The 9,675-nt window shown below is 47.8% G+C and overlaps 1 non-coding gene across 1 annotated transcript; it reads left to right on the plus strand.

Moving 5' to 3' along the window:
• Positions 1-3,282: 3,282 nt before the first annotated feature.
• trnaf-gaa (transfer RNA phenylalanine (anticodon GAA)) lies at positions 3,283-3,355 on the plus strand. The gene has a single exon. It is a non-coding gene; the product is annotated as a tRNA-Phe (tRNA).
• Positions 3,356-9,675: the final 6,320 nt, after the last annotated feature.

The raw sequence follows: 9,675 nt of genomic DNA on the forward strand, positions 1-9,675 counted from the left end.
GCCTCGTTTTGCACGCTCCTGTACTTCACAGAGGTATTGAGCGACCGGTCATTTGTTCCCAATGTATTTCCGGTGCCTTCATGCACTCTTGTACCAAACGCACGTTCCTTCTGTACGCGGAGCTGATCATTTGCAATTGGGCTGTGCCGACAGACCAGGACGAGCTCTGTCGGCTCAAAAGCAGCGCAGGACCTGCAAGAACAACAGAAAGATTAGCATCCAGCGGGGGCTTCTTAGTGAGCCCAAGATCTCATCAAGAATCGGCTCCAGCAACAGGGCTGGGCGCATTGTTCCATTCTCCGACCACTCTCGGTGTAAACAAGTCCCTCCTGGTCTCTGCTTGAATTGCACTTTCCTGCGTTTGCTTTGGTGTAACTGGCTTCCCCTGCATGGGCGAATGTGAAGAAGATCCTTAGTAAGTCATTGAAGAAACCCGAGAAGAGGTCGGAGTGGCCTCTGTCGTTCATCAACGATCCAGTCAGGCAGTACTCCTCTGTAAAGCGCCGTTCGTTCACATCGATTGGCTTTTTTTTGCCTTCATTCGTGCAAGTAGTAAAAGCGGATGACCCTATTCTGCTGTGACCCGGATTCGAACCGGGGTTGTTGCGGCCACAACGCAAAGTACTGACCACTATACGATCACGGCGAGTTACCGATACACACGTGGCAGGGCGGAAAAGGCTGTGCTCTCTTCGTGTGACATAATTCGGAAAAGTCCTGACGTTGCATTTCAACTGAGTCCCAGTATACATCGACCCTTCGACACTCTGAGTGACAACTCTCTTGCGTTTTCTCATATTTATGTAGTTTGCTTGCATGATGCCGGGAACAGCACAGGTTGTTCGCTGCCATATGGTCTAGTGGTTAGGATTCCTGGTTTTCACCCACGTGGCCCTGGTTCGACTCCCGGTATGGGAACGTGTCAGTTTTGCCTCCTGCTTTCCAAAAGATCAGCACCGTGTACGAAGGAGCCGCATTAAAAGTACTCCAACGTGCAAAACGTGCGAGAAGAGGGGGCGCTTGTTTCCAGCCGAAACTTCTCGCGTGTGAGACGAGCTGACCATCGCTGCAGGAAGTGGGAGGGTTACTCTGGTAGACAGCGCTGACCTTCGGCAATAGGATTTATACTCTCCAAGATGATATTTGCACTTTCTGGAGAGGTGATTTTCTCCACGTCAGTAGCCCGATTTCGTCGATTGCGTGGAGAGGGCTGTAGAATGTGGCGCCGCCTTTCCTGCTCCGTCCATGACAGGCGTGCTGGTCTCTGGAGAGAGAGCACGGTCCATCAGCGCACTCCAATAAAGGCACTGGAAGCAGCTGAATCGCATTGGCGAAGCTCAGCACTGGGCCGCTGGGCATGTCTTACCACCGTTTCCGTAGTGTAGTGGTTATCATGTTCGCCCGCACAAAAGGGGATTTGGGATTCGCCTAGCGCTGTGATCGAACAGACCCACTCACCTCCTAGTGTGGCGGGATCTGCGCAGTGCATGTCGCAGCGCATCCTGCTTTCACTTCAATGCGCGTCCTGATGTACCCCGGTCTCCCGCGTGACAGGTGGGGACAGGTGACAGGTCCACGTGACAGGTCCTATACTAACGAGGAAGACATCGCTCTCTCCGACCCCCGGCATCGTGTCCCGACCCACCGTGCTGGAAGCCGACTCGTGCTGTGATTCCTTTACGGACCAGAAATGACAACCGAGGAGCCGAGAGATCATTTCAGCATTTCGCGTCTGAACGGAAAACACAAACGACCAACTCGGAATGATTTGCCTTTGACGCTTATCAAAGCGTTCTTTGTGCATCGAACAGACCCACTCACCTCTTAGTGTGGCGGGATCTGCACAGTGCATGTCGCAGCGCTCCCTGCTTTCACTTCAATGTGCTTCCTGATGTCGAGTCGTGTGCCGTGCAGAGGCTCTGAAAGCGAGAGCAATGAAAAGGTGCACGACGCTGTGTTAGAAAACAGAGAAGTGAAAGGCAGTCCTTTCTCTAAGGAAGTAAAAGAAAAGCTACTCCCCGTCGGGGAATCGAACCCCGGTCTCCCACGTGACAGGCAGGGATACTTGCCACTATACTAACAAGGAAGACATCGCATGCTTCGACCCCCGGCATCGTGTCCCGACCCAGCGTGCTGGAAGGCGACGCGTGCTGTGATTCCTTTACGGAGCAGAAATGACAACCGAGGAGCCGAGAGATCATTTCAGCATTTCGCGTCTGAACGGAAAACACAAACGACCAACTCGGAATGACTTGCTTTGGACGCTTTTCAAAGCGTTCTTTGTGCACGACGACTACGCCGCCTAGCGGATACAAATGGGTTGTACAACTTTGAAGTAGCAAATGGAAGAGGGCTAAGCCTCCTCTCTTTTAGCCCAGGTTCGATCTGTCTCCCAGAATCACCAGGGCGCACGCACACACACACACCCGTGCCGTTGAAGTACTCTGCTTCATTTCTAAGGGCAACTCAACATTCACTCCTACCCCGAGTGCAGAAAAGACAGCATCTGCAGCAACAGCAGCTCAGGTCTCTGCACAGGAGCTAAGCTGCCCCCATCTCCTCTGCTCTGCGGCTCCTACGGAGTGGAGTCCTGCCTGGAGCCGTGTTTGCAGGCGGCGGCTCCCCGCACCCTGTCTGTGCGTCGTGTCCAAGAGCTCCTGGGAGGAAGAGAGAGCCCTCCCACTCGGGGGCTTTTCCACGGTCTGTGTGAGGAGGGGCGGGTGTGTCCAGCAGCTTATCGAGCGGAAGCCTGGGGCTGCGGAGAGCTGTGATCGTACAGACCTTGAGGTGTCACCTCTTTGTCTGCTTTCCCGCCCCCCCTCCGCCCAAGCTCTGCTCCAAAGTAGCCCGGCAACCCCTCACACCTGCACGTGTCACAACCTAAGGTGTGGTCATGAGACACCCATGGGGTGTTGTTCTGTTCTTGCTAATTGTTTCCTGCCCGTCGCAGGCAGGAGTCCATGCGAGGAAGATGTGCTGGACAGAGCTCAGTGGGCGCACCTGGGTGGCTTTCCTTCTGAGTGACGTTCCTGCAACACTCTCCCGCTACTCTTGGTGCGCTCATGCCGCAACACAGGAAGGCTGGAGCAGGTGGCTGTGGGCTCTGTGCACCGCCGAAATAGCTCAGCTGGGAGAGCGTTAGACTGAAGATCTAAAGATCCCGGGTTTCGGTGTTTTGTTTTATCGCGCCCTTTGTTCCTCTCTCCAGCGCCCCCTGCCTAAAGTGACGCTTCCCTTTCTCAGCCCGAAACGCAAGCGAGACACCAGCAGCTGTCCCTGCAGGTTTCCGTAGTGTAGCGGCTATCACGTTCGCCTGAAACGCGAAATGTCCCCGGTTCGAGACCGGGCGGAAACAGCCTCGTTTTGCACGCTCCTGTACTTCACAGAGGTATTGAGCGACCGGTCATTTGTTCCCAATGTATTTCCGGTGCCTTCATGCACTCTTGTACCAAACGCACGTTCCTTCTGTACGCGGAGCTGATCATTTGCAATTGGGCTGTGCCGACAGACCAGGACGAGCTCTGTCGGCTCAAAAGCAGCGCAGGACCTGCAAGAACAACAGAAAGATTAGCATCCAGCGGGGGCTTCTTAGTGAGCCCAAGATCTCATCAAGAATCGGCTCCAGCAACAGGGCTGGGCGCATTGTTCCATTCTCCGACCACTCTCGGTGTAAACAAGTCCCTCCTGGTCTCTGCTTGAATTGCACTTTCCTGCGTTTGCTTTGGTGTAACTGGCTTCCCCTGCATGGGCGAATGTGAAGAAGATCCTTAGTAAGTCATTGAAGAAACCCGAGAAGAGGTCGGAGTGGCCTCTGTCGTTCATCAACGATCCAGTCAGGCAGTACTCCTCTGTAAAGCGCCGTTCGTTCACATCAATTGTCTTTTTTTTGCCTTCATTCGTGCAAGTAGTAAAAGCAGACGCCCCTATTCTGCCGTGACCCAGATTCGAACCGGGGTTGTTGCGGCCACAACGCAAAGTACTGACCACTATACGATCACGGCGAGTTATCAATACACACGTGGCAGGGCGGAAACGGCTGTGCTCTCTTCGTGTGACATAATTCGGGAAAGTCCTGACGTTGCATTTCAACTGAGCCCCAGTATACATCGACCCTTCGACACTCTGAGTGACAACTCTCTTGCGTGTTTTCTCATATTTATGTAGTTTGCTTGCATGATGCCCGGAACAGCAGGGTTGTGCACTCCCATATGGTCTAGCGGTTAGGATTCCTGGTTTTCACCCAAGCGGCCCGGTTTCGACTCCCGGTATAGGAACGTGTCAATTTTGCCTCCTGCTTTCCAAAAGATCAGCACTGTGTACGAAGGAGCCGCATTAAAACTACTCAACGTGCAAAACGTGCGAGAAGAGGGGGCGCTTGTTTCCAGCCGAAACTTCTCGCGTGTGAGACGAGCTGACCATCGCTGCAGGAGGTGGGAGGGTCACTCTGGTAGACAGGGCTGACCTCCGGCAATAGGATTTATACTCTCCAAGATGATATTTGCACTTTCTGGAGAGGCGATTTTCTCCACTTCAGTAGCCTGATTTCGTCGATTGCGTGGAGAGGGCTGTAGAATGTGGCGCCGTCTTTCCTGCTCCGTCCATGACAGGCGTGCTGGTCTCTGGAGAGAGAGCACGGTCCATCAGCGCACCCCAATAAAGGCAATGGAAGCAGCTGAATCGCATTGGCGAAGCTCAGCGCTGGGCCGCTGGGAACATCTGACCACAGTTTCCGTAGTGTAGTGGTTATCACGTTCGCCTCACACGCGAAAGGTCCCCGGATCGTAACCGGGCGGAAACAGACCAGACTTCTTCTGTCGCCACGCACAAAAGGGGATTGGGGATTCGCCTAGCGCTGTGATCGAACAGACCCACTCACCTCTTAGTGTGGCGGGATCTGCACAGTGCATGTCGCAGCGCATCCTGCTTTCACTTCAATGCGCGTCCTGATGTACCCCGGTCTCCCGCGTGACAGGTGGGGACAGGTGACAGGTCCTATACTAACGAGGAAGACATCGCTCTCCGACCCCCGGCATTGTGTCCCGACCCACCGTGCTGGAAGCCGACTCGTGCTGTGATTCCTTTACGGAGCAGAAATGACAACCGAGGAGACGAGAGATCATTTCAGCATTTCGCGTCTGAACGGAAAACACAAACGACCAACTCGGAATGACTTGCCTTTGACGCTTATATACCTCTTAGTGTGGCGGGATCTGCACAGTGCATGTCGCAGCGCTCCCTGCTTTCACTTCAATGTGCTTCCTGATGTCGAGTCGTGTGCCGTGCGGAGGCTCTGAAAGCGAGAGCAATGAAAAGGTGCACGACGCTGTGAAATAAACATTAATAAACGCATATATAACGTCGAAAACACATCTAACACTAGGAGTATACGGCACTCTGCACAGTGTACGAAGTAAATTATTTTCGCAGTAATTAATTATATTGTAACGCTTACGGCCGACAGGCACTGTGTAAGAGCCGGCGTACCAGAGCGGGTGACGTCACCGCCCTTCCCTGTGATAGCAGGACCACAGCTACTGGGCTGTAGAGAGATCTCTCTTTAGCTCACGGGGCTAGGTCGCTGCAGAGAGACGCGGAAGTCCCGGGTTCGAGCCACCTATACTTTGGGCCGACCAGATGCGGCAAGGGCGCCCGCCTGAGCCCCCGTTGCGTTACAATATTTACTATATTTATTATACACGTGTAAATTAATTACTGCGAAAATAATTTACTTCGTACACTGTGCAGAGTGCCGTATACTCCTAGTGTTAGATGTGTTTTCGACGTTATATATGCATTTATTAATTGTTGATTAATGTCGTCGATTTTACGGTTGCAATTCGACGTTGATTATACGTCGAGGCGACGTATATATACGTATAGCCGTATTTTCGCCGTGAATATACGTATATTCGACGAATCAATGCCCACAGCTTGGCATACAAGGGTTTTGCGGAGGGGTCTTGCCACCTGCCTGAAAAAAAAACAGTAAAATGTTTGAGTGCCTATAGAGTTTCTATTTTTATTTTCTTGAGAAAAGTTGATACCATTTCCTGGAAACCCCGTCCCCCATCAGTGCGCGGTGCCCGGGGAAAAATCTGTAGGGGGGCTTCTGAAATTCTGAGCGGGGGTGATATTTCGGTTGAAACGGAGCTGTACGGTGCAGCTACCCAAATGAAATCTCGCAGCTATGCCATTGATTAGTGCTTCATGATAGAAGATATCGACTAGCAATCTGGTATTTGCGATGAAGTTCAGTTTCACATTTTTCGTCACTCTCACTGGAGAGTATTGCCTGGAGCGAAAAGTACCATAAGCGTTCATTTTTGCAGCTACATGGACGTTCTGAATCGTTAAGAAAAAATGTTGTAAAACCAACAGAAAGCACAGACTGCTATAACTAGTCCTAGTTATATAACGATTTTAAGTATAATGATAAACTACTGCAAGGAATCGGTCCACCTGAGCAAACAGGATCGTAATGTTGACACTCAATAACGACACTGATATGTGCAGTTCCTGGACGGATAGCCCTCCTGCCCATCAAACAGACTGAGTGACTGTTCCTGTCATTTAGTGTTGTCTGACCATTGACAAAGTACAACTATTTTTTTAGGGCGCAAATTAAGTTAGGTAAATCTTTTTGCCCAAAACTGAAGGGGCAACATTCCCATCTCCCCCCGTGATGCCAGGCCTGTCCCCATCCTATTCCATAATGTCATTATATATAATACCATACAACAGTGACCGATCCTTACTAACTACATGCGTTAAAATTGCACATCAGCTCATAGCAGGGGGCACATAGCCGCGATGTATTATCAATGTTATATTTCAACCATAATATCGACAACATTAATAAACGCATACGTTGAGAAAATATCGAACCCAGCATATTTTCCGGTTATATACCACAATGCATTGCTAGTATTCGTTGGTCACAATTTTGGACACGTTTTTCAAACGTAGAAGTATATCCGCAAATATCTCAGCAATCCTCTTTTGACGAGTAAGTATGAACAATAATAATACTATCTGAATACATACAGATCTTTCTTAATATTATTTTGATTAAAATAGTACGTGAATAAGCAAAAAATGGCACATAAAATAGTGTGAATGGGGAAGATGACACAAAATCGTTTTGCCGTTTCTCTATTCTTATTCTATGTTGTACTTTCAAACTTTGGGTACTCTTTAATTAGGACAGACTTTATTGCTCAACTGCTATGATGCAAGCCAAATTTTATACATTTATTTCAGTTTTGAGCTTAGTAAACCGTTCACTTTTTAAATTATACTAAAGAAGATATTAATCATCATTTATTTGGGAAGTAATATTATATAATTTTCTCCTAGCTGCGGTGCTGAAGTCCCACCCTACATCAACAGAAAAAGAAATAAAGGAGCATGCAATGTGTTACTTGAAGAATGCATATGAAAGGCAGGGGGCCAGGAGATCTGGACACTGAAAATAATAGGTTTTTGGTTCTAACTGTTAGGACAATTAGACAGGGTTTGCAAATAGTGGAAAAAAATCATCTTAACTTCCATTGTAATATTTTATTTTCTTGGAAATATAGAAGTTGTACATTTTAAAATGTATATTTGAATCAAAATGTGGTTTTGAGTTAGTGTGTTAATGTAATTAGTTTTGTGTTTGTCATTACTATACTGTATATTGCCATGTTACCAGAATTTGTAGCTGAAGTTTAAGACTAGTTGTGTTTTTTATGATTATTGCCCATATGTTGATTGTTGATTGATTGTATACAATGTATAATTTGAAATACATATGTTTCAGGTGTGAATGTGTATTTTCAGAATACATTTCTAAATCTAATCATTGGCTTGGTTTACTTGTTTCTACACCTATAAAATCTATCTTTGATGTATAATAGACCTCTACCCATATACGTATAATAGACCTCTAAAGTTATCCGTATAATAGACCTCTAACCATATACGTATAACAGACCTCTAACCATATACGTATAATAGACCTCTAAAGTTATACGTATAATAGACCTCTAACCATATACGTATAATAGACCTCTAAAGTTATACGTATAATAGAACTCTAACCATATACGTATAATAGTCCTCTAAAGTTATCCGTATAATAGACCTCTAAAGTTATCCGGAACTCCAACCATATATGTATAATAGTCCTCTAAATTTATCCGTATAATAGAACTCCAACCATTTATGTATAATGAACGTCTAAACATAGACGTATAATTGACGTATAACTTTAGACGTATATTAGAATTTCATTCTAGACGAATTGTAGACCACATTTAGACGTATAAGGTATGCGTTTAATAGACGTATATTATACGTCTTTTGCCCACTGGGTGGGCTCCAGATGCACATGGAAGCAATCAAGTGTTTCATCCGAGCTGTTTCACAGACTGCCCAAGAGCTTTCCTTTCACAGAGGCGCAACGATTAATGATGGGGGTGCACCCTTCAATGCGCCTTACGACTCTAGGGAGTGATTGAGACGATTCGTAGCGTGTGCTCATTTCTCTCTATTCCCCGTGTTGCAGTGGTAGGATGACGTAAATTACTGCTTCGACACGTAACGGCATTATAATCACGTGCAGAAGCTGAGGGCTTTAGTTTTGTTTCGTTTTCCATGGCGTTCGTAAGCGCGCAAATCAAAGGCAAGTCCTGCGTCTAACACGAACGTAAATGCTTTTGAAAGTGCAGTGTGGTGCAGCTTGTAAAATCCTTGTCCACATTTGTGGTTTGTTGATGTTTGTTCTGTCTGACAACGTTGCATTTTGACATCCGGACTGGGGGACTTTATCATTTGAACGTGAAGCCAGCCTAACCCTCTGAGGCGTGTCTGTCTGCCGGCACGTATCTTGTGAAAGGTATTTTTTTTTTAACGGAGAGCAACTTTAAAAAGGTATCCGCAACCACCTCGCAGTCCGTGTTTGATTATAGGAGGAATGCGGCGGCGGCAGCAGCGGCGGGCTCGCTTTTGTCGTGGTCGAGTGGTTAAGGCGATGGGCTCGAAATGCGTTGGGGACTCCCCGCGCAGGTTCGAAACCTGCCGACTCTGCCGTCTGCCGCATGTCGCCTTGTGCCTGCGCGGCAGAGGCGAAGTGCCGCTTCTCCTTTCCTGGTACTATAACAACGCGAAATCGCTTGGACCCGCTGCCATGGACATCAATTCTTCAGATAACCACACACTTTGCCTTCGCACCTCTGGTGCTCTGCTTATGCCTTTGAAAACCTAATGAATAAAGCTGAAAGAACCGACACGATATGTAGGTGCTGGTAAAGCACGCAGTAAAGAACTGTTAACAGCAAGGGTTTCAGTGGGTTAACTGAGGAGAAGGCGTGATCGCTAATTGTTGACTTTTTATTTGGTGTTAGAAACACTCTTACTGTGCATGACGTGCAACAAATGTAGCCACAGAAATTGCATCACGCTTTCATGTATGCTATTGCAGACACCAACGTTGCCTAGATAGAAAACCGAAATAGCCGTGGGTTTGCTTGCTGGTCTGAAGGATCTCTCTTCGAATCTCTATCATTTGTCAGTTTTGTATTTTGTATTGTCAATACAGTTTTGTATTGTTCTATACAAACAAGAGACAGACAAGAGAATATTTCTACCTTTCATGTGGACTACGTGTTGACTTACTGATCGGAATAATAAGAA

This window comes from Lepisosteus oculatus, unplaced genomic scaffold (genome assembly GCF_040954835.1).
Source record: "Lepisosteus oculatus isolate fLepOcu1 unplaced genomic scaffold, fLepOcu1.hap2 HAP2_SCAFFOLD_40, whole genome shotgun sequence".
NCBI lineage: Eukaryota > Metazoa > Chordata > Actinopteri > Semionotiformes > Lepisosteidae > Lepisosteus > Lepisosteus oculatus.